This window comes from Colobus angolensis, unplaced genomic scaffold (genome assembly GCF_000951035.1).
Source record: "Colobus angolensis palliatus isolate OR3802 unplaced genomic scaffold, Cang.pa_1.0 Scaffold6, whole genome shotgun sequence".
NCBI classification, from domain to species: domain Eukaryota; kingdom Metazoa; phylum Chordata; class Mammalia; order Primates; family Cercopithecidae; genus Colobus; species Colobus angolensis.
Window position 1 is genome coordinate 3,081,266 of NW_012119598.1, and position 26,150 is coordinate 3,107,415.

The following is a 26,150-nucleotide window of genomic DNA, read 5'->3' on the forward strand; positions in this document are numbered from 1 at the left end:
GAGACTCCGTCTCAAAAAAAAAAAAAAAGAAAGAAAGAAAAAAATAATAAGATATAAAATATAAACCAAACTATGAGAAATTACATTAGTATAAATGTCCTAAACTCTCCAATTTAAATATTCAGCGTATATTAAATAGTCAATAAATTAAAACATCCCATTTAAATTTCAAACGACATAAGAAAGCAAGATCCAATTGTATATTGTCTAGAGGAAGCTCACTGTAAATATAAAAACACAGATTATAATAAAACAGAGAGAAAAAGGATGCAAAATACAATTTTAAAAAAGCTAAAGTCACTATAGTCCTATCAAGAAAATTAACCATAGAACAAGAAATATTACCAAGGATATCAACAAATATTAATTTAATAATTAGTGTGAATCTCTCTATAAATTCAATAATTCCAGGTCAAAATCTCAACTGGTTTTGTCAACTGATAGTTGATTCTATATGTTAGACATTTCTGGGTTTTGAGGGAAGGATTAAGCTTAGATTGGAGGATAAATATATCTTTGACTAAAACAAAAGGAAGAGGTTAAAAAAGATGTGAGAAACTACATGGAAGACAGGGAGAAGACCCACGTGATGACCGTATCTCTGTCCATTAGGTAGTGAGGTCATTGGCTAAATTGAATAGCAGGACAGTAGAATGAATATCCTGAAAAGGGGATTAATATTTTGAAATACTCTCCGAATTTAATGGGAAAATGAGCAGGCTAGGGATGCATATAAGAATTTTGAAGTGAAGACTAAGAGCTGAGGTCAGGTTTGAAAACATGTATCTGTATAGGCACCATTTGGGAGCTTTATCTCCAGTAATTCTCAGAGGCTAGAGTTTAGATGACAAAATTTGGGATTTAGAACAGGACTATCTCCCCAAGGCTCCAGTGGACAGGCTGCAGTGATCAGGAAATCATAAGATAACACCAAAGATGAGGGAGGGAGGAAGGTACAGCTGAATGATATGGGCATCCAAAAATAGACACTTTTCCTGAGCTTAGACAGGAAAATGCTAGCTCCTATGTTTCCGTCATTCATTCTCTGTCTCTCTCTCGCGCGCACACACACACGCTGCACAGGCACATGTGAGACGAACAGTAGTTCATCCAAGACTAAGTTTGGTTAGATCTAAGGAATCTTACATAGAGATGGAATCAACAAAAGGACACTGTAGCTGGAAGATGTCAAGCTTCCCTTTATTTTTTATTATTTTTTTGAGACTGAGTTTCACTCTTGTTGCCCAGGCTGGAGTGCAATGGCACGATCTCGGCTCACTGCAACCTCTGCCTCCTAGGTTCAAGAGATTCTCCTGCCTCAGCCTCCCGAGTAGCTGGAACTACAGGCATGCGCTACCATGCCTGGCTAATTTTTTATTTTTAGTAGAGATGGGGTTTCTCTATGTTGGTCACGCTGGTCTCGAACTCCTGACCTCAGGTGATCCACCCGCCTCAGCCTCCCAAAGTGCTGGGATTACAGGTGTGAGCCACCGTGCCTGGCCAAGCTTCCCTTTAAAGAACATACATGCAGAAGGTATTGGAATTTGGAGCCTATGAGATTAACTCTCCATGTTCACAGATAAAAAAAATCACTATCAAATTTCTAACGTGCAGATAAACAGTATCTACAATATTGGAAAGAAACTGCATCAGTTTGTGGAATCATATGCGTCTATTCAAAACCATTGCTTACATTTCTTTTTAATGAACAAATAGAATTCCAGCTTAGGATTAGTTTCAGCTTGAGATAGGTAAAGTTTAAAAGAGCATTGCTTTTTCCTTTACAACAATACCAAAAGCCAAACCAATTGCAAATTCCCAATTTTTCATGAACCCATTAGAGAGCTGAGGTTTCAAGGTAACCAACTAACCAGCAATCTAACACCTGTATGTGATTGTCTATAGCAGCTTTATTTACAATAGCCCAAAACTATAAACAACTGAGATGTCCTTCAATCAGTGAGTGGATAAACAAACTGCAGTGCCTCCATGCAGTGGAATACTCATTAGCAATGAAAGGAACCAACTATTGATACACACAACATAGAGAATCTCAAGTGCATTTGCTAAATAAAAGAAGGAGAGAGAAACCAAAAGGCTATAAACTGCATCATTCCATTCATATGGCATCTGGAAAGGCAAAACTATGGAACAGAAGAAATCAATGGTTGCCACTGGCTGAAGCTGGGGATAAGAGTCAACAACAAAAGAGCTGTGTTAGAAGCATTCTGTAACTTCATTGACCTTTTACACAGAATCCCTATCATCATTCCAAAGAAGTCTTGTTCCATGGAGTCATTTTGGGAAATGCTGGCGTAATCAAGAGAAAATCAGCTTTGGGAATTAAAGAGGCTCAAGTTAGAATCTCTAGTTCTTGCAGAAATATGACCTTGAGTGAGTCATTAAACATCTCTAAGTTCCAGTTTCCTCATCTGGTATATGAGAGTTGTTGGGATTTGTAGAACAATGAATATAAAATACTTAAAAGATAATTGATTACTCTCCTTCCTTTCCTCTGCTCATTCTGAAAGGTCACCCTGTAATGTCAGTAAATGCTAGCATTATTAGCACTCCTCTCTCCTTTTAGAAATCTAATTTGCTGTTTCCACGTGGTATGCAAAGCCAGGTAAGAATGTGTCTAAAACATGAGTACCTGTGTTTTGATTAACGATCTGAAGGTCTCTTATTAATAAATTACACATTCTCTTGTGGGATTTAGGTTTTGTGGAAGCCATCAATGGATTTAGCTGTGAGCAGCTTCTGAAGTAAGAAGCAGGGGAAATGAGCAGGCACTGAAAAATCTTGGATATTAAAAATAATCCCCCAGAAGGCAAAATGACCTCCATTTGTTTATGCTCTCGAGCCCACGCTGAACAAGCTGCCACAAAGAGCTTTATTACACAACTGCAGAGCAAAATTATTTTCTCCACGTATTTAATAATGAGTGGGGGATGTTCAAATGAGAAAGGAAAAGCTAAGGGCAATCTCTCGCAATCTCCTGTCTCTCACACATAGAGAAAAACAGTTAGGAACCTCTTGCAACAGTAGCCTAGGTGAGAGGCTAAACTAGAAAGGGGGAGAGAGGCGAGCAAACAGAGGGCTGTACCTGAGAGAGAACCACCTGGGAAGAATCCTCAGTGGCTTACACCTGCTTAATCCTGCCCTCTCCTTGACCCTGCCCATTAAAAAAAAAAAAAAGTTCTACAATTTCAGGTGTGACTAGGAAGATAATGGTACCCTGAGCAGAAACAGGGAGGTTGGAAGAAAGTAGGATGATGGTAAGAAATTGAGGAGTTTGGTTAGGGCAGGGTAAGCTGAAGGTACCAACAGAATGTCCAGGCAGAAGGTCCGGGAGACAGTTAGCTTTTTCTCTCTTTTGGTTTTTTTTGTTGTTGTTGTTATTGTTGTTGTTTTTTGAGACAGAGTCTCACTCTGTTGCCCAGGCTAAAGTGCAGTGGCATGATCTTGGCTCACTGCAACCTGCAACCTCTGCCTCCTGGGTTCAAGTGAATTCTCCTGCCTCAGCCTCCCCGAGTAGCTAGAATTACAGGTGCCCGCCACCACACCTGGCTGATTTTTGTATTTTTAATAGAGATGGAGTTTTGCCATGTTGGCCAGGCTGATTTCCAACACCTGACCTCAGGTGATCTGCCCACCTTGGCCTCCCAAAGTGCTGGGATTACAGGCTCTAATTCACTTTTAATAGTGAACTTAAGAGCAAAGGTGTCACTTATTTCATTTTATACATCTGGTATCAGGCATAGGATCCAGCCCACTCTTTAAGGAAGAAAGGAAGAATGGAAAGGGGAAGGGAGGGAGGGCGGAAAGGAAGGAAATGTGGTACTCACAGACACTGAAGGCCTGTGCTGACCTTCATGTTTGGAATGAGTTCCCCCCGGAAATACTAGTTGAAACCAGAGAAGTGGTTGAAATCACCAAAGCAGAGAGAACAGAGAGTGGGTGAGTGTGAGAGAGATCTACATGGAGGAGTCAGGAACAGGAGAAGCAGCTTGCAAAGGACATATAGCAGAGGTCAGGTTGGAAGCGAAGAGAGAAGTTCCAAGAAGGCGGCATTAATCAACAGGATTGAAGGCTGTTATATGCCCGAGAAGTGAGGATAAACTAAGAAAGGCTGCTCTTTCTCTGACTCTGTATAAAACCTAGAAACTGAGGCAGTCACTAAAAGATTGGTCTTCATGACTCCCTTTCATCATGGCCATTCGCTATTGCATCATAAGCACAGGACGCTGTCATCCCAGACTCTAACCTGAGCCTCACACAGAATGGCAAGTTCCGTATGACAACTGTTGAGATGAATGAAAAGAGGAAAATCAGGCCAAGTAAGAAAAGGACAAGAAGTCAGTGCTTCTCCAGCTTTTGAAGAGAACTTGACAGTGTATTTCACCTTGGGAGCCTATTACCATCTCTTGGGTAGATGGGGAAAAGAGGCTTCAATATTACTAATTGGATTCAACAGATGTGTATTGGTTATGCACTAAATGCAAGACTCCATGCTAGGAATATAAAGCAATAATTTGTAAACTTTAGCCTGTCTCAGAATCATGAGGACTATGTGTAAAAACAAACATCCCTGGGCCCCAGCCCAGAACTTCTGATTTAGCAGGTCTGGGGATGGGGGCTGAGAATTAGCATTCCTCACCAATTCCGAGGTGGTCCTGCTGCTGCAGGCCTAGCAACCACCCTCCGAGAGCAAGGAGCCTCATGGGTCATCATCAGAAAAGATTAAGTAAGCTGGGGTGACTTAATTCAACAAGCAAGAAGTATACACAATTCTATACTGTATCACGATCATTTCAAACTTAGTTAACCCAGCATTCCTGAAATGAAAATCAAAATCAATCAGAGGCTACATACTTCTTACCTTAACAAGCAGGCCTGGAGCAAAATATACTCATATCATCTGTAGAATAAAAAGTAAATCAATGTACCTACATCTCCTTACCTGTTGTATTGGTCCGTTCTCATGTTGCTAATAAAGACATATCAAAGACTGAGTAATTTATAAAGAAAAGAGATTTAATTGACTCACAATTTCACATGGTTGGGAAGGCCTCACAATCACGGCAGAAGGCGAAGGAGGAGGAGGAGCAAAGACACACCTTACATGGCAGCAGGCAAGAGAGTTTGCGCAGGGGAACTCCCATTTATAAAACCATCAGATCTCGTGAGAGTTATTCACTACCATGAGAACAGTATGAGGGAAATCACCCCCATGACTCAATTGTCTCCATCTGGTCCTGCCCTTAACAGGTGGGGATTATTACAATTCAAGGTGAGATTTGGGTGGGAACACAGCCAAACCATATCACTTGTGTAAAGATCTACAAGAAGAAGAAGGAAAAAAAAAATCTCTAATTATTTCTCTTGATCCAAAAATAGCTGGGCCTCATTCACTGAACCTACCCCTCACATTTGCACCCAGGCTTTTCTGTAACTCACTTGCAATAGTGAACTTCTTCAGAGCAAAGAAGTAGTACTTCTTCATTTATTTTCCTTATACATCTAGTATCGGGCATAGGATCTAGCTCACTCTTTAAGGAAGAAAGGAAGAGTGGGAAAGAGGAAGGGAGAGAGGGCAGGAAGAAAGGGAGAAGGAGGGAAAAAAGGGAAGGAAGAAAGAATGGAAAGAAGAAAGGGAGGAAAGTAAGGGAAGGAAAGGAGGGAAAGGGGGAGGGAAGGAGAAACCAGCCTGGTTTAATTCTTGGACTCTACAGAGCTGACAAGGCAGCTCATTTTTGGTACTGTTTCCTTTCTGATCAACAGGTCTTGCCACTGTGCAGTTCTCCTCTGTTCTGGTCTGTTTCCATCCTGCAACTTTTACTTGACTCTCCTCAGTCCTTCCTCCAGTGTGATTCCTGTTCCAGCCAGGGGCTGTCTCCCAGCCCACCCTCCTCTGTGTATTGTTATTTAACAATCCTAGCCAATGCCACTTTCACACTTTGAACAGCCCATCACTCTCTCCACTGCTCAGCCCAAATCCCAGTTATCTTTGGCTCTCCATCTCCTTAATATGGTAGATTTGCAGGCAGTCTCCACATCCTCCTAACTTCCTTCCTGCGATTCCTTGTGGGTCCCTTCTCTCCCAGCCTCATCACCACTACTCTTGTGCCTTGATTGTTAAAGCCATCATGTAATTGGACTCCCTGTCCCACTATATCCCTCCTCCAACTAATCCTACACACTATCACCACATCAGTTATCCTTAAACACCATGCTCATTATCAAAGCAGCCGTTATTCTTTATTAAGCACTTAATGTGTCCAACGTAACTGTAAACATTTTATATGCATTATGTCATCTAATTCTCACCCCATGAAACGCTTTATTATCCACATTTTAGAGATGAGGTAACTAAGGCCTGTGCATCTACAAAGACTTGCTTAAAGGACTTTTTTTAAGGGACTTCGCAAGTCAACCTGCATTCCTAATACTTCTCACTCTCCTCTTCAAAAACCTCTGCACTAGTCAATGTTGTCTACTGACGCCTCCAGATCAGGTTGCACCTCCCCACCCCTATTGTTGAGTGTGTCTCTCAGAGCCAACACAGATCACCAACCAGACCTGTACAGGACTCACTGAAGAGCTCACAGGCCTGGGTAGCAATTCCAACGCTCCTATGTAAAGCAACTCCTGCTTCTAAGAAAACCATAAGCACAACCGACCCATGAAACTTGACCTCTGCAGCCCTTCAGGCACTCCAACTCAGGCCCAGGAAGGAATATTCTCCTATTCCTTGGTGGCAGAAGCCTCTCAGTCCCTGGTCCCTGCTTCAGATCATTCCTGACCCTCTGGAGTATGATCCAATAAATCCTATAAATATATTTGCACCATCATCTGGGCATCTGAATGGTCATCCAGGTAATCAGACATACAGAAAAGCACAAACTCAGCAAAATATAGCAATATGCTTTAGAGAGAAAGTATGTCACCTAGACATGCACCTGTCTATCACTTACTGTAACTGGGTAGCCAGATGCACTCTGCATGCATAGATTGTCATGCAGTCTCTTGGTATACTTCCTCACAGCTTTCAGATCTCCACTAAAAGGATTCTCATCGGAGAGGCCTTCCCTGACTACCCTGGCTAAAATGCAACCTGCTTCCCTTCACACAGTTTCACCTTTCCTCACAGACCTGCTGTCGCCCATGTACTCCCTTGCATGCATGTCTGCCCCACTCACATGTAAGCTTGGTGAGTCAAGGGCTTTGCCTGTTGCTTCTTGTAATCTCAGAATCTAAAACAATACCTGGCACTTAAAAGGTTTTCAGTAAATATTTGTGAAGAGAATGAATGTAGAGAAGATGACTAAAAAGTAATGAGAGGGAATAAAAGCCTCATTTGAAACGATCTTATTTTAATTCAAATGCATATGCAATAGCAAGTTTTTAGTTAAATGGAAATGAGCAGGCCTATTGAGAAGTATACCAGCCTTTTCCCAGTTTCCAATCAGTGTATATTTAATCTGGCTCCAGCTCCACTCTTCATTTGGCAGCATATAACCAAAGGGTAGGAATAATTTCTTACAGCAGTGAAAAACTTCTGTAGGAATTCCCTTTACAACCCACTTAGCTATGGAATCATTGCCCAGTTACCTGGCTTATAGATCAGGATAGATGTCTAGGTATCAAAGAATGGTGATCAGATACGTGCCTGTCCTATTTCCTGCCTGATGGTAAGAGACATTTTCAAGTGCAATTATAAAGGGAAATTGAAAATTGGAAAGAAAAAAATGGAGGTTGAAAAGCAAACACAATGATTTAAATTTTTCTTAGGAGACAAAGAAGTTTTCTTAAGATTCTGTCTGACTCCAAGATAAAACAGATATGCATGCCATCCTCTCCCTAGGCCATAACCATCAGTTTAACCCCATACATGATTTTTATGCCCATGAGGCAACATTTCACCATTTCAGGACATAATGATGACAAAATAATTGATGGTGATGCACTCTAGCCTTAATTAATATAAGACAGCTTATGCTAACTTTCAGACAGATCCAAGGGAGACAGCAGGTTTCAAGGCTTCCAAGAAAGCCAGGGCACTCTTTGACCAAGTCTAGGTAGCCAACACCCACCCTCTTCCACATCATTTTCCTAGGAAAGCCAAAGGTATATCCATTTCTGGAATATCCTAGCCAAGGTACATGCTAGATAAATGGAGAACACCTAGAAAAAGCTCTAATGAAAGAGCAATTGCTGCTGGCCACCAATAACAGGGCCCATTGCTCTTCCTTGCAGTGTGTGTGTGCAGGTCTGGGGCCCACCAGGTCTGAACGGGGAGTTTCCCTTTCCTGCCCTGGCCCTGTAGCTTCCCTTTGGCCATAATGGACTATGGCAGAGCCAAAGTCAAGCATGGTGGGGAAACCTGCTTCCTTACTTTTCAAATTAATCTTTCTCCCCAATGTGTAACAGCACTCCATGTTTTGCTGTGTATTTTACTTTGTGATACTAGGAAGAAAAAATCCTGAGTATTTTTGGTTTTGCTTTTTCTCTCACCTTTGTTTTTTTTATAGAATGAAGCCTTTGAAAGTTACCAGGCAACAGAAATACAAGCAAATAGAGAATGGTGTGTAGTGAAGCTAAAGCAAATTCAATCAATCTCTTACTTGGCACTGACTATATTCAAGACATAGTAAGTGGCCACTTACAATGATGGAACAAAGAATCATAGAAAGCAGGACCTATTCTCAATTATGTATTTTGTTTGAAATTTATTCCACCATCTAGAAATAAAATGGTGACAATTGAGAATTTAAAAATGACATTTGTCTTTAAAATTAGCATTCCAGTGAAAATTCAAGTGAAGATTTTCCAGATAAAACAATGATTCTGGACAATAATTTGTCCCTTTAGATCTCCTATCTATCCTTCAACCTGCTTTGTGCCCTAAGAGGCTGATATTTACGGGCTATAATCATGTCAAGAAATATTTTGTCCTCTGGCTTCTGGTTATGTTTGACTTGACTTCTTCAAGCCAATGGGAGAGCTATGGCAGGAAACTGGAAGGAGAGGAATGAGGTTCAGGCATTTATTTCTCAGCAACCTTCTTGCAGAGTCAGCTTAGACTAGCTCTGTGCCTTGGCCAACTCCTCTCAAGTTGATCCCACACACATAACTCTTTCCTGGGTTCCAGTAACCACTTCCTTGCCCTACCCCTTACCCCTCCATGCCTACTGTGCTTGTAGTTTACCTACAGCCTATTTATAGCTTTGCAAATACTCTCTTTATTAACATTTCCTCAAAATATTGTGAGAGTACCACCTGCTTCCTGGTAGGACTCCAGCTAACGCATATCTCAAGTCTGCTAAAGGAGAATAGGGACCAGAGTGAGAGGAAGGAGCCAGTGGAGAGGAAGAGAGAGAAAGTACAGAAGAAAGAGAAAGAAATACGTAATGCGATCCTTGTATTTGGCTAGATGAGAGAGAGGGGCGTGCAGAGTCCAGACACAAGAATTAGTCTCGAACAGAGAAGTCATCTTCTTGGACTGCAAGGAAAAAAACTAATGTGATTATACAGATAAGTCCATTTGTCAGTGTGCAAGCAAAAACTTAAGGCAATTTACACCTGATAATCGTAATTTTCCCAATGAGGTAGGAGTCAAAGTCATTTGCTAAGAGTGAATGAGAAAGGAGTGAGGTAGAGGACCCAAGGATTGTTGTGCTGAAAGGTTTGAATAGCCACTGAAGAAAGGGAAATAATTATGTAAATTGGATTCAAGGAAAAGCTCAAGTAATTCTGGAGATGATTCTGTAGTGACACCAATCCACCTAGCACTGACAATTTCCCTTTAGCAGCTCTTGGAATCCTTGATGTAAGGCGGGGCACTGTGGCTCATACCTGTAATATCAGAGCTTTGGGAGGCCAAGGCAGGTGGATCACCTGAGGTCAGGAGTTCGAAACCAGCCTGGCCAACATGGCAAAACCCCGTCTCTACTAAAAATACAAAAATTGGCCAGGCGTGGTTGTGGGCACCTGTAATCCCCACTACTTGGGAGGCTGAGGCAGGAGAATCACTTGAACCCAGGAGGCAGAGGTTGCAGTGAGCTAAGACTGTGCCATTGCACTTCAGCCTGGGCAACAAGAGTGAAACTCTGTCTCCAAAAAAAACCCTTGATGTAAGAATAGGAAAGTAAGGCTAGGCGCAGTGGCTCACGCATGCCTGTAATCCCAACATTTTGGGAGCCAAGACGGGCAGATCACCTGAGGTCAGGAGTTCGAGACCAGCCTAACCAACACAGAGAAACCCTATCTCTACTAAAATAATACAAAATTAGCCAGGCGTGGTGACGTATGCCTGTAATCCAAGTCACTCAGGAGGCTGAGGCAGGATAATCGCTTGAACCCAGAGGTGGAGGATGCAGTGAGCCAAGATCACACCATTGCACTCCAGCCTGGGTAACAAGAGCAAAACTCTATCTCAAAAAATAAATAAATAAATAGATAAAATAAAAAGAGTAGGAAAGTGGATGACAAAAGTCTTTCAAAGCAGCAATTGCAGGACAGGTAAAATGAGGCTATTGAGGTGCTAACAGAATGGTTTAAAGGAGTATGTGTTCTGGAGCTACACAGAACCTCAGTGTACCTCTTTCCAAATACATCACTTGAGGGAAAGTATCTAATCATCCTCAGTTATAGTTTCTTCATTTGTAAACTGGAGATAATAATAGCATCTAACCATAGAGTTTGCTTTTAGAATCAAGTATGATTATTCACATAAAGTGGTTAGTACCATACCTAATATCTAGAATACACTTACTAAATGTGATTTCTGTTATTACTAATAAAATTCGGACAGTGGTGGGGAAAAATGATAGCTAAATAATTCAATGGAGTTCTCGACTAGATGGAGAAGTCAAGCTATAGAGGAGACTCATGGACTGGAGAAAGAAAGGAAATGAGAGATCAGAGTGAGATCTAAGCCCAGGGTGTCTCACTTCTGGGACAAGAAGAAGGTTTACAGACATGGAAAGTTGTAGGTAGAGAATGATTCTTGGAGTTTATTATTTCAGAGGGGATGCACAGCTGGTTCATGTTAGTATTGTCCAACATACAGAATACCACAATCCCTTCCAAAGCCAGGAAGACAACTCATCCATCATGGCCAGACTCTGTCGAATATGGAAATAATCCGTGATCCAGGTGGTCATGCCCTCAACTAATGAAGAAGAACGCCTGATATAACAATGGCCTGGCCAATTATAATGGTTAGGTCAGGAAAGGCAAAGGAGAGATTGTTGATGGCATATTTATGCCCTGTGAGATAAGGGAGCAACTGTCTCTACTCAAGAGAGCTATAAGGAGATAGCATCCTTAGGAGAGGAGCTAGGTTTCATTTTAAATGAAAAGTGAAGTAATCCCAATCATCAAGCCACAAGTGCTTTCTTGATGGGGTAACATTGAATTACATTTCAATATGTTCTCAAAAATACGTATTTTAAAATTTGCCATTTCTGTAGCAGTTTGTTAAAAAACTTGGCTTATCATTATGGATTAATTTACTATAAATTAAAGAGTATGTCTCATTTTGTGAATGGGAAAAATAAAAATACACCTATGATAAATATTAAAATATGTATGTGTATTAGTGAATAAAATTTTATATACAAATTTCAACTTTTCCCTTTCTGGGTTTGAGAATCAAATGGAAAGTTTGTTTTATAATGACATTTATAATATGAACTTTAATAGTATGCTGACATGAGCAAAGCATTTTATTTCAAAGCACTTCATCACATACCATACAAAAATAATTAAATGAATTTCAAATTCAAAAAAGAGTCCAAAGAAAATGTAATATTGCAAAGGGAGCTCAAGAGTTTAAAAAATGTAGTCAATTTAAGCGAAGTTAAAGTATTAGAAAGAATTCTGTAAAGAGACTAAAGATAAAGAAAAATGTATTTATATGAAGGATGCTGAGTAAGAAGCAGCAGTAGGAAGAGTTATATAGAAGAAAGCCTGGGGAAAAGAAGAATAGGAGATGGGGAGATAGGAAACTGGAGAGGCTACCTTGTAGGTGATATGGATAATAGGGATAGGGCACAAAGTCAGGGCTGGCTGGACTGAAGGTTTCGTCGGTGGCGGGCAGAGTCATCCAGGAGACCACAGACGTGGTGAACTCACACACTGTGACCTGCCCAGTAGACTGTAGGTTTTGTTTGCTCTGCAATCCAAACAGAACCCTAGCAAGGTGCCACTTTGGTGGCCATGAGAAGGGCCCTTGAGAATGATGAAGGGTAAGAAACTACCACACCTAAAGGCAGACTATGCACAGATAGTAGAGATAGTGTCAGGGACCCTCATCTTCCAATCACATTCACTGTGGCCACAGTCATAGGAAGGTCTGAGACTTCACACCACGGCCTTGTGAATGCATGATGGGGCCAAGGTCACTGGCCTCTGAAGCGAACTCCACTGACCATAGGGTAAACATGGGAGATTAAAAACAAAAGTCAACTTTCCATGTCTCTCAAACCACTATTAAAAACAAGATAAAGAGATTTCTTTTAAAGGTCTACATTGACAAAGACAAAGAAAATAGGAAAACATATTTCTCCTTCCCCACCACCAAAGAGAAGACTGGGTGTTTCCTAAGGAGTCCAGCTGGCATGGCTTACGGGAATGCTGGGCACCATGAGGATCGGAGCTCTGCACAGGGGGTGTGGGAAAGTTTATACAGCCTGAGCAGGGCACCTCACGGACCCGTCCTCTGTCTAACTCCTGAAATAAAAACAGTCAGGCCTATAAGTCCTCAGAAGAAGATTGCAAGACTCCTTTCTGGATAAACTGACCAGCCCAGTGAAACAGCCTCAACTGCCATCCGCAGTGAACCCGCCAGTCAACAGGCCTTATGCAAAAGGACTTTTCGGAATTTCACTCTCAAATATTAAATACTGCCATAGATCATCAGATATTTGAGGAAAGCCTGAAAAATGAAAAACAGAAACCAAAACAAACAGAATAAAAGGTCCTGAAGCAAACAGACCATTCGAGAAGAAGCAGGAAAAAAAAAAAAAAAAAAATCAGTTATCATTGATGGGCTTATGTGCTTATGGAGATAAGAAAACAGAACATGATGCTATTTTTAAAAAGAACATTCTAAGAACAAAAAAAAATTCTTGGGAGTTAAAAACATAACACAAATAAAACACTCAATGTAAGGAAGCTGGAAGAGATGATAAAATATTCTGAAGAGTAAAACAAAAGTCAGAGATGGAAAAAACAGAAATTAAAATACTATAAAATTTGGAGAATCAAACCAGTATATTCAATATCCAAAGAATTTGATACCCAAAAAGAAGAACTAATGTATTAGTAATACAAAAGATTTCCCAAAACTACAGAGTTTCCAGATTGAAATGGTCTAACCATGGGTTCAACATAATAAATATTTTTTAATTCACACCTTGGCATACCATTATGAAATTTCAGAACTCCCAGGATAAAAAGAACAGAAATGTTTTCCAAGAGAAAATACAATTCACATCAAGAGATAGAAATCAGAATGGCAATGGTCTTTTTAATGGCAACTCTGGAAGTTCTGAGTCAATAAACCAATTCCTTCAAAAAATCTAATAGAAAATTACTTTTTAGCTAGAATTATATATCCAGACAAAATATCAAATGAGAAACTAAAATAAATACATTTGCAGACACTTAATGTGTCAGAAAATTTTCCTCCCAAGATACTCAGAATAGATGCAGAAAGTTTGATAGCATCAGGGACAAAGAGAAGATGCCAAAACTATTCAAAGGATTAAAATTGATTATATACCAAAAAAAATCAATAGTTAAAATACATCAGCCTTTTAAATAGCAATACTGCATGCTAGAATAAAATGGAACACAGTCTTCAAAATGTTTAGGGAAAATCAGTTTCAATCTAGAATTCTTTATTCAATCAAACTATCAAGCTAGTGCTGGAGTAGGTAAAGATGGGTTTGTGTCCATGCTATATAGGGTTAACTATTAGGACTATCGCCTCATTCTGTGGCTATGGGGAAACTAGCTGTTCTACCAGAAGGTCATGGCCTAGGTGTCACCTCTCCCTGCTACATTGTGTGCAAGCAGTTAGGACATGTGGTACAGGCTGGGTGCTATGCAATAGGAGAGGAATAAAAGGGCATTTACATCGAGCATAATATCAGTGGTGCTCTCTGGGGTTGTTCAGTTTTCAAAGGGTTACAACTGTAGTAGCCACAAAAAAATAAATAAATAAATAAGCTTCTAGCAGTTTAGGTTTGAAGATTATAAACCTGTAAAATGATATTCAGTATCTTATGTTTGGAAAAGAGCCAGATAGCAATCTGACACTTACTAAATATGTTCAATTATCACACAAAAATGCTGTGGTGCTGTGTCTGCTAACTATTTCAACATATATAGGCTGATTATATTTTTCCTTTTTTAGTCTATCAATTCTAAATGAATATGAATAGAGTATAAGTGAAAGCTTTAGATGCTTCAAAAAACTGCTCCTTCCAGATTCTAAACCATTACCAAACGTGTTATCTATAATCCATTAGTAAAAGTACATGCTATTATCTATCTGGGTGGGGTAAGGATGAAAGAATGAAGGACAATGTGGGAGTGAACTGGATTGCGTTTCAGAGGAAAGCTCCTCCGGGCTTGATTGTCAAAGTTAGCCAATCTGAGCTTTAAAAACACATAGCAAAGCACACACCGATTAAAATTCAAAAGAAAAGCAAATAAAAAAAATTTCATCAGAAAATTTCAGAATCGCAAGAGATATCACAAACCATATCTCAGGATATTTAAAGGCCTCAAAAGTAGGTGAGAATTTAGAATATGACAGTTATTTCAAATGGCATCCAAGTGCCACTCAATTTGTATACTGCTCACTTACTAACATCCCTTAAATGTATCCTGTATATTCCACCATCTCCACCCATCCTTGAGTCCTGACCTTCACCTAAAGTTTCTTCCCTAACATCCAGATCCTACCTCACATTCAGAGTGAAGCTCAAACTTCAATGTCTTCACCTAAGCCTTTTCTGATCTCCCCAACCCATAGTTTTTGCTGTCATTTGCTGGCCAGTAGCACCATTTTTCTTGGTACTAAGACAGATCTAATGAAGTAGCAGGTCTTATTTCATCAATTAGGTTTTGAGCCTTTTGAGAGCAAAGACCTTGTCTTGGAATTCATGCATTCGGCAGCATTTAGCAGTGTGTTAGGACATAGTAGGCACTCAGCAGACACTCAACCATTGTTTTTCTGTGCAATATGACAGAAAAACGTATTTCTTCCCTCACACCAAGGTAAAATACTTCTTTAATTAGGATTCTGCTGCATGACCACAGATTCAGAAACTTGGATAAAGTAGTTTTTGCCTCAAAAGGAATATAAAAAACACTGAAACCACATTTTTAATACACATTTTCATTATATTTAAACTATAGCATTTTATTAGAACATAAAAAGCGCCTAAAACATGGCTATAGTCCTACCTGCTACAGAAGCAGCACTGGAAACTCTTCCTCATTACACCTTTCTTATTTTTCCTGATGTTACACTCTCCTGGCATTCTTCCTTCCCCTCTGGTTATGCCTTGTCTATTTTAGTTAGGGGCTTATCTTCCATTTGAAATGCAGGAGCTCCTCTAAGCTCATTCTGGGGTTCTCATCTTATTCCGTGCTCTCTTCTAAGCCATCTTATTATCTATGCCCATGGCCTCAAATACCATGACAGCTCTAAAATTTACATCTACAGTCCAGACATCTTCCTAAGCTCTATAATTATACATCCAGCTGCCTTCCCTGTTTTAATGTCTCACAAGCAACTCAAATTCAACTTGCCTAAATTGAACTCAAGATCTACTCTCTTTCTCAGCTGTGTAACTCTGCAAATGGCCCCACCATCCACTCCATGCTGAAAGTCAGTAACTCTATGCTTATACCTGACTTTCTTTATCCTTCAGTCACTCCAGCCAGTCCATTGTCAGGTTCTATTTTTCATACCTGGTCTGTTGTTACTCAAATAACAATCCATCTCCTCTGCCACCATCCAGTGCAACCTATTGTTATCTGATACTTGAGTTACTGCCACACTCTCCTAACTGGTCTCTCCAGAGCCAATCTGATCAGCCTTGCAATCCATTCTCCATGCAAAAGTCAATGTCATCTTCTCAAACACAAATATTGTATTACTCCCAGGCTGAAAACCTTCCACTAGTTTCTCATCAGACTTAGAATAATATCAATAATGGATACCATGGTGTACACCAAGATCCTTCCCTTCAGATGCTGAGAGTATAACAGCTGACAACTGTCAGCTGAATCCCTCTCCTGGACTTGTCCTCAGACAAAGAAAGCCACTAAATTAAGAAAGCACACCCTTCCCCACTGCACTTCTCAACTGGCTACTGGTCAACTGGTCATTGAGAAAGCATAAAGACCCAGCCCCCTCACCTAAATTTTGGTAATTCTGAAGCCCTCCCAGCTCTCTACAGAATGAACTGACACATTTCTTGAGACTATACCATAAGTCAACTTATCTCTCTTTCCAGTCCCACTTGCTTCACTCTTTTACTCCCTGCATGCTGCTTATTTATGTCGTGAGTCTGCTTCTTGGGAAACCTAACTTGTGACAATATCCTTTACATGATCCAGACAGCCACGTGTGATCCAACCTCTGCTGACATCTATATTACACTTCCCCAAGCTCTCTCTGTTCCTGTCATTTTGGCCATCTTTTAGCTCTTTAAATTTGGCATTTTTCTTCCTGCTTCAGAATCTTCACATGCCTTAGGCTCTACCTGGGACATTTACTGCCAGATGACTTCCACTCCCGAGTTCCTTCATTATCATCACTTCACCTTTTTGAATAATTCTTATCCTCTATTCAAATCTCAACTCTAGCTCAAGGAAGTCTTCCCTGGCCCCCAAGGACAGCTAGCTTTCCTTTTATCAGCTCTCACTGCCTATTATACCTCTCTTTCAAGGTACTTTAAAAGAATCATAATCATTGCATAATAAATTGTGAAATATTCTCTCCCTTGATATAACATCAAACTCAATCTCACTTGTTTGCTACAATAAACTTTGCATACAGTAGGTGCTCAAAAAGTACTAATATACCATACGGAACATGCTGTTTAATCAGTCATATAGCTGGAATTATATAGTTCAATCCTCTTATAATAGTATATAAATAAAGGGAGATAAAGTAGTCACTGAAGTCATATCGCTATATATTTACACAGGAAGGATAGTTTATAGCTTAATCCAACTCCTGATCCTCCTGATGATAAAATAACCCATCTCTCCTAGCCTTCCAACAATTAAAGAATTATAGAGGTTACATGAAAAATTATAACCACTATCAAAATTGCCAAATCCCATCAGCAAAGAAATCCAAGATAAGCCTTCCTAGAAATGTGTTTGGGGCAAAAAGAGGAGGGCCAAAGGATTCAGTGTGTGTTTGGAAGGGGATTGACTACCCCCAAATAGAACAAAGACTCTGAATGGTAGGGAATGTTCCAGATTGAGAAGAATGGTGGAAAAAGCTAGGGATAAAGACGCATAATAGTGTCGGGTGATGTGGCAGAATGTAACATAAGTGCATATAACGCACTTTCTATTTTTCTAATATTGTGCATGACCAGCCACAATATGGCTTTTTCACGTACACCTAGAGTGTAGACACAGAAGGCAGTAATAAATCAGTTCGCTCTAGCAAGTCTGATCTTAACATTCCTGTGATCACTAAATATGTCAGAGGTTCCAGATTCGTCTACAGTCTAGTGTTGCATGTTGGGGCTAAAGGAACTGCTGCTATACATGGTCCTGCTATACACCAGGACCCTCACATAGCACAGCACTAAGAGGCACTGTTCCCCTTGCATACTATGTGAGTGGTGGCCCTGTAGTTGTGCATTGTGGCAGCCCTGGTTGTAGAAATGTGGTTGATTAATTCAAACAGTAGTTGTCATAATTATATCTTTGGATCTCAGGATGAGTCAGCAAATAGATGGTGGCAATTGTTTCATCACCTGCCAGGCAGTCAAGTTTCACAGTAAATAATTTAAAGAGGAGCTAGAGTCAGGAGCCAACCTAGGGTAAGAAACCTAGGAGGAAGTGTGAATCAACCAAGAACAACTCTGGGACAGTATGTGTGAAGCAAGTGGAAGGTGACACATCAGTATTCAGGAGGGAAAGAGTGTTAGTGACTGTTTTGAATGTCACCATGAACTCAGTACCAAGGGATGTTTAGAGAGTAATGTATGAAACCCAAAGCTTACAGTCAATAACCGAAAGCAGGGATGAGCTGTAGATAATTCCAGAATAAACCTCAGAGTCAGAAGTAGCAGTTACGTGTGGAAGAGCTTATTTTGCTAAAGCTGTACTTAAATGCCAGTGGGTTTGGAAAGCTGCAGGGCTTAGAGGGGTTGTTGCTGCAGGTGCTCCTGAAACTACCCTCCCAGCCCTCTGTAGAGTTGTACCTTTTCCATGTCCAAGGACAATATGGGCAGCCGATAAAAGCAAATGTGTGTCCTGAGCATCAGTTACCCTCATTCATGGAAACAGACATCTTGGTTCATTCACAATCAAATATCACTTTCTTCTTTGAGGGAAATTGAGTACAGGGATTTTTTTTTTTTTTTTTTTGACCCAAATCACCTGAACAATGGTCTCAGCTCTTCTCTCTTTTTGTACCGAAAGCAGACTAAATGCAAGCAAGATATCCATTACTAATCAAAACAGGCTCACCACCACCCCCCTCTCCTCCAGGCCCAAACACTTCCCAGGAAGTTTCCTGGGCTGTGGTGGAGCCGAAACCTCATTACGGGGAAGCTTCTACAAGGCCTCCAGGAACAGAGAAACAACCCACGGCCACTTCAAGAGACCATGGGTGTGATGGTAAATTTTAGGTGTCAACCTGATTGCATTAAGGGATGCCCAGATCACTGCTAAAGCATTATTTCTAGCTATGTCTGTGAGGATGCTTCCAGAAGAGACTGGCATTTGAATCAGTGGACTGAGTAAGGAATATCCACCCTCACCCAGCATGGGGCAGTGCCATCAAATTGGCTGAGGGCCCTGATAGAACAAAGAGCAAAGGAAAAACTAATTTACTCTTTCTTTTCTAGAGCTGGGACACCCTTCTTCTGCCCTTAGACCTCAGAACAACAAGTTCTCCAGCCTTCAGACCCCAAGGCTTACATCAGTGGCCCCATGTTCTCAGGCCTTTGTCCTCAGCCTAAGAGCTGCACCACTGGCTCCCCTGATTGTCAGGCCTTCGGACTTGGCCTGAGCCATGATCCTGGCTTCCCTGATTCTCCAGCTCACAGATGACCTGTGATGGGACTTCTCAGGCTCCATAATCATGTGAGCCAATTTCTGTAATAGATTCCCTCATATATCCATCCATCCATCCATCTACTACCTATCTATCTGTCCATCTGTCTGTCTATCCATCCATCCATCTAGCTATCCTATTAATTCTGTCTCACAGGAGAACTCTAATACAATAAGTGAGCACACAGTAATCTCAACATAAACGGCCCTCGAGGCACTCATCTTTAATGTATCAGGGTGCAATGTTGAAAAGGAAGATATGAAATTGAGGGTTGAGTACACATAAAACTTGGAGATCTAGTCCCTGCTGCATTTATTTTAAACTTAATAAAATAGGAGTGAGCTGTGCAATGACAAGGATGGCAAAAAGAGTTAAGTAATCCGGGACTTGAGAGAAGACGAGGTGGGAACATAGGAAGGAGGGTCAGTGATCCATTTCATTCAAAGGCCAAGGACCCATAAACTCTCTCACAGAATGTTCTTTACAGCCCTTGCATTTTTAGTGACACGCCAAGCCAAGCTTACTCTTTCAGCTATCCGATCCAAAAGACTGTGTCTGAGAGCCAAGCTTCCTTCCCCCTCAGTAACTGTACCACAGGATGGGACCAATACCAGCAGCAGCAAGTTCCTGGCTTAAGGCCAGTTGCTTTATTACTTATTAACTTATTTTATATAGCCTGCATCATGGCAAGAAAGCTTTCTTTAATTATCAACAGGAATGCAGAAGTCACAAGGGGGAATCAGAGCTAGAGAACTGCGGCTGCGCTGATTACACCATAGCTCTTATCAAAGCAGACACAGGGTTAGAGCTGCAGAGATATGATGCTGGAAGCTTCCAGCAGTGCGTGGGAGGGAACCTAGAAAGCAGGATCCCTGCCGGGTAATTGTGCTACAATGAATTCTCAACAAAGAAGAAGTTTTTCTTCTTCCCTCTTCTTCCAGTTCAGGGAAGTTGAACATCACAGTTGCCAGAGACAGGACGTACAGAAGAAGTGCAACCTTGATATGCAGGTGGCCAGCGCAGCAGAGTGTGGTGGAGCTGTGAGATCATGAAGAACGTAGAGAGAAGTGATCATTAAGCAGAGGCACTGGCAAAAGGGCAGCCTTGAACCTTGGTATAAGCACTGATAATTACCATGGGGGCTGGGCTGTCTTACCAGCATGCAGAGTCAGCAGCAGCTTACTGGGTGGGCTGGAGAATGTCAGGATGATCCTTCCCCTGCCCAAACATATCTCCCCTTTGGGTTCCCTGGGGTCTAAGAGGTCATTATCTAAGAATCAGATCAAGTACTGCCTTCTTCCTAAAGTTACTAATACCTTCCCATAACTATCATAGCAAAACTTTAACTAGCAAAAGTACTTGGTGAAGAGAAATGAGACACAAGATAATACTGAAAAAGATATTGGGAGTACTGAAAACAAACCACCCATATCCCTGACTTCTCATGCACAGGAAATTTCCAGAATGTAGCATCTGATGGATATTATGATTCTGTCCTAGAATATAATTCTGTTTGGGAAAATTTGGGGAGCCATGCCTTTGTTTAGGCTCCAAGGAGAAGACATACCTTAATGCAAGATGACAGAAACAGACTAGAATGAGACTAGATGTTGAGAAAAAGCTTATCTTCAATAGACACCCACAGAAAGAAATTTAGTTTTGTGAACCAGAAAAGAAATTCTTTCTGCAGAAGGAAATTCAGTTTATCTGAAACCCCTAGCATACACTAGGATCTAAAAAACCCTCACCACACAAAATTAAGACATTACAGTGGTAGAAAAAGCACTCCGCTAAGAGACAAGTCAACTTGTCCTACGTGGTGGATATCATAATGAAAGGCTGCTGTGGGAATGTTGTATGTATCACGTCCCTCAGAGGGCTGGTAAAAATTTACATCACCCTGATGCAAGAGACAAGCATCTGCCTCAAGTAAACTTATAGAAAAGAGGTGAGCTATAAAATTTTGACAGTAAAAACTCTGGGGAAACAGAACAACATTTTAGTATAGAACAAGTTGAAAGAAAATCACAAAGTGAGGGGGGTGGTGATACTTCATCATCTCTGGCAAAATGCTGAGGCACAGAAACATGGAGAAGAGGCGACTATAAAAAGATAATGAATTAAGGGAAAGGGAGAAAGGGAGGAAATAAGAGAAAATAAAACTTCAGGTTTTTAACTTTTATAAAAAGCTAAAATGCATTGTAAAAATATTTGGTTTTCTTGACAGAGAAAAATAACTATAAATTTGTATAGCTGGTAAGTCTACTTATAAGAAGAAATACTTAGGAGATAAAGTACTTGAAGCGCTTTGAAAAATATTAGGTTATAGGTAGGATATTACTAAGAGAACTGAGTTTGTCCCCTTTATCCAAGACTTCTTTCCCATAATTTTTCTTTCTTTGGCCCTTTCCTTGGGTGGTGGAGGAGAAGTTCTTTCCATTTTAAAACATGTTCTGAACTTTCCTATCTTAAAAACACTTTCTAAAAGGCTTATTTTAATGCTTTCTTCTCTCTTCCTCTGTTCTATCTCATCTTTCACTCTCCCATAGTAGCCAAAAAACTTTGCACACATGGTGCTCACTTGTCACCTTTACATTCTATACAAGTCCTCCCTCTTTCTGTCCCTTCCAGCAATCTAACTCTTAGCTCCCTGCTTTACAGAAATGTATTGTATTTCCATGGTATAACATAGCTTGCTTTCTGCAACAGCCACACCCGTTTCTAAAACTTCATCCTCTTAATTTATCTACCACATTTTAAACTACTGGAAACCCCGATCCTTCTTAACTGCACCCCAACTTCATCTCACATTCTTCCCCTTCTCCTTTGTTGTGTCTTCCCTCAGTCCAGCCCCAGAATGTCAATGTTGTCTATGCACAATTATCCCTACAGGATAGCAAAGCAATCCCTTTGAGCCTTTGGAGACATATTTCCATTGTTTCTGATCCAGACAAAACATTTAAGGGTATGGCTCTTGGCCAACATCTAGAGAATCCCTTATATCTTCACATTGTTTTTGTTTCTGTTTTTGTTTTTTCATTTTGCTAGGATACAGACCACAATCACCCAGAAGATATCACTTACTCTGATTATTTTGATCAGCCCTGATTATTTTTTATTGCAACTTTGTCTCCAAAAAACGGTGTGGTTTCATAGATGGTATAGCAGATGGCTGAGAGGGGAGGCATGGGACTGGGCATTGTTTATTGTCCCATATTCTCCTTTCCCAGATTTTTGGAAACAAGCCCTGAGTTCTACTCACCATCAACTATAACATACATACGACAGACTTCTGAAAGGACATAAAACAAAACAAACAAGCAAACAACAAGTTTGACAGTGAATGCCTCTGAAGAAGAGAATTGGATAGCTGGGTGAAAGAGGTGAGAAAGAGATTTGCTTTTCACTAAAGCTGTTCTGCCTTTTGACCACGGGCTGTGGCCATATACTATATATTAAAAGAGTAATTTATAAATCAGAAATGCATGGAATACTTTTTTGTAGACCCTGATGATGTAAATAAATAGAAACGTGTTTCCTGCTGTCAAGGAGCTTATAATATCATTAGGGAGACATAACATTATTTTAAAAGGAAATTATAATAGTTTATACTTGTCTCTCCACAAACTTGCTGCCTCATATGAGCCAACTTATTTAACTACTTTGACTTTCATTTCCTTATTTGTGGAATGGGAAGATTGAATAAAATCACCACCTATTTCATTTATTTAATCATTTATTCATTCATTTAAATTTTCTATTCAATAAATTTTATTGAGGACTGAGGACTGTTTACTGTATAGCCCCCACAAACTTAGTAGCTTAAAACATGAACCATTTATTTAGCTCAAAATCTGACAGAGTGGCAAGTTGGGCTGGGCTCAGATGGGTGATTGTTCTGCTAGTCTCAGTTGGACTCACTTACATGGCTGAAGTCAGCTGTCAGTCAGCTAAGGTAGCTTTGCTTCTGGGACTTGACTACTTATTGGCTGGGACAACAGAGGCAACTGGGCCACCTGGCTCTCATGTGGTCAGCTAGCCTGGGTTTACTCACATAAGCAGTCTTGGAAAGCAGCAAGAGAGCAAAGTCTCAATAAAAAAGCATTTTTCGAGTCCTTACTAGAGTCACATTAATTAATGCCCCAATGGCAAAATCAAGTACAGCCCGGACTTAAGGAGTGAAGAAAGATACTCCAAATGTGATGAGAGGAGCTATGAAGTAAATTGCAAGGGGGTATGGAAGATGGAGGAGAATAATTTGAGGTCATTTTTGTGATTATCATAAGCATTGTGTGCTCCAAGTCTTGACCTGTGTGTAGCTTACATTGTATGCTTTCTGCTGCTGAGTTTCTACTGCCAGCAGATGATCATTATGAAAATCTGGGGTGAAATGGACCACAGGAAAATCATTAGAAGGGAAGTGATTAGGTTGACAGAACTATTATGATTAAGCAAACAAAACTTTCTTGAGATAGGCTATTCTGACCAGACTTTCCAAAACGTTTGTTTTTTTTTTTTTTTTTGTTTTTTGTTAAGCTTTTACCTAAAGAAATCTCTCTGCAAACCCAAATGACAGCACTACTATGTTTGGACCCCTTAAGAGTTGAAGGAAGCAGTGACTATTAACAGATTTCCCTTACTGGGACTCATGGATTTTGTTTGTTTGTTTGTTTTTAACTACAGCTTGTGGGGCAATAAGCTATATGTCTCCCTGACCACTGAGAACAGCAGGAATTAATCAACTAACAATGAGTCCTAAACACATACACTGTTCCTTTTACTGTGCCAGATGTTGCAGGGATGTATTGAGGCAAAACACCATTCCTTCCATCTGAAAGCTTGGCATGCAATTAGAAAAAAAAATAACATATGCAAAGAAAGATAACTAACAATACCAGGTAGCAAACTAAATGACGATGAAGATGTTGAATCCATAATTCCCTCCAAGTATAAAGTTTCTCCAGGTGTTCCAGCTGTTCTTACACTATCTACTCCACATTTCCTGCTGTGTCAAGGGTCCCCTAGTAAATTACCCTGTGGAGAGGAAATGTTACTCAGCCTGACATGACTGTGTTCCATCACACTCTCTCACACACCTGCTCACAACCTCACATCTCTCACACACCTGTCATCACCCACAAGACACCCCCACCTCTCTCCTATGCATCAGCCCTATAAATTTACATCCTCATTTTTCCATTTAGATGATGCATTTTCTCCCAAACACACCAAAATGAGAAGGAAATGTCACTTAAAAACATAGTGAAAAATATGCAGTAGCAAATGTTTCTACTTTTCCTTCTCTGTAACAGCTCTAAAGAGAAACTAAAGTCCATTTAGATAATGACCCAAAGAGCAAAGGGCCAAGGTGGGTGGATCACTTGAGGTCACGAGTTCGAGACCAGCCTGGCCAACATGGAGAAACCCCGTCTCTACTAAAAATACAAAAATTAGCCAGCGTGGTGGTACACGCCTGCAATCCCAGCTACTGAGGAGGCTGAGGCAGGAGAATTGCTTGAACCTGGGAGGCAGAGGTTGCAGTGAGCCAAAATTACACCATTGCACTCTAGCCAGGGCAACAAGAGCAAAACTCCATCTCAAAAAAAAAAAAAAAGAAAGAAATGAAAAAGAAAAGGGAAGATTGCCTACTTGAGAGAAGCACTTTCCCGGGGCTCAGAGGCCCCGAGTCCTGAAGAAGATGTTGATGCTTCTCATTGTATAAACTGGAGTGTGATCATTGCCACTTTGAGTTTTCTTATCTTTCAAAGAAAGTTGGCCAGGCATGGTGGCTCGTGCCTGTAATCCCGGCACTTTGGGAGGCCAAGGCAGGAGGATCACTTGAAGTCAGGAGTTCAAGACCAGCCTGGTCAACATGGTGAAACCCCGTCTCTACTAAAAGTACAAAAATTCGCCAGGGATGGTGGTGGGTGCCTGTAATCCCAGCTACTCAGGAGGCTGAGGCAGGAGAATCACTTGAACCCAGAAGGTAAAGGTTGCAGTGAGCCAAGATCACACCACTGCATTCCAGTCTGTGCAACAGAAGAATGAGACTCCTTCTCAATAAAAAAAAAAAAAAAAGAAAGCATTGAATATTGTATTTTCCTCATCTACCTCAGAGGGTTGTTACAATTTTCCAATGTGATGTCTGTAAAATCATTCTATAAAATGTAAGCTACCACATTATGGGTTAACAACTGTATCTAAAATCAGGAGTAGTACTCAAAATTTATTTACATAAATGTCCTCTTTGAGGACATCCTCAAAGAGGACATCCAATCAGTTGGAATAAACACCAACCAGCAGTACTGGGGCTTACCCACAGACTCTCAACCTGTCTCTGCATACAATATAGGAGATCTTCATACAATATAGGAGGAGAAGTGGTATAACCAGCAAAATACCAAAATAGATACATGGGCAAAACCACGTGGGTCCTGCTCAAGCTCAAAAATAAATACTTGTTATAGCATGCATAGATTCCTAATGCTAATATAATTTTTAAGGACTTTGAAACCCATCCCAGCACTTTGGGAGACCAAGGCAAGAGGATCACTAAGGCCAGGAATTAAGACTGCAGTGAGCTGTAATCATGACACTACACTCCAGCTTGAGCAACAGAGCAATACCTTGTCTCTAAAACAATAATAATAAAATATCAATATTTAAAAAATACTTTGAAACCCCAAATTTAAAGAAAGTATGACCATAAGAAAAAAATTAATAAAATGAATTGTGACCTTTTTTTTTTTTTTTTTTTGAGATGGAGTCTCGCTCTGTCGCCCAGGCTGGAGTGCAGTGGCCTGATCTCCGCTCA

The 26,150-nt window shown here is 40.5% G+C and overlaps 1 pseudogene across 1 annotated transcript in view; it reads left to right on the forward strand.

Annotated features, from left to right (window-relative positions):
- The window catches only part of LOC105526781, a 143,448-nt pseudogene that overhangs the window by 111,601 nt on the left and 5,697 nt on the right, over positions 1-26,150 (forward strand). The window contains exons 2-3 of the transcript XR_001004145.1: positions 20,052-20,180; positions 20,278-20,376. The product of XR_001004145.1 is annotated as a 60S ribosomal protein L6-like (transcript). The remainder of the gene's footprint in view (positions 1-20,051; positions 20,181-20,277; positions 20,377-26,150) is intronic.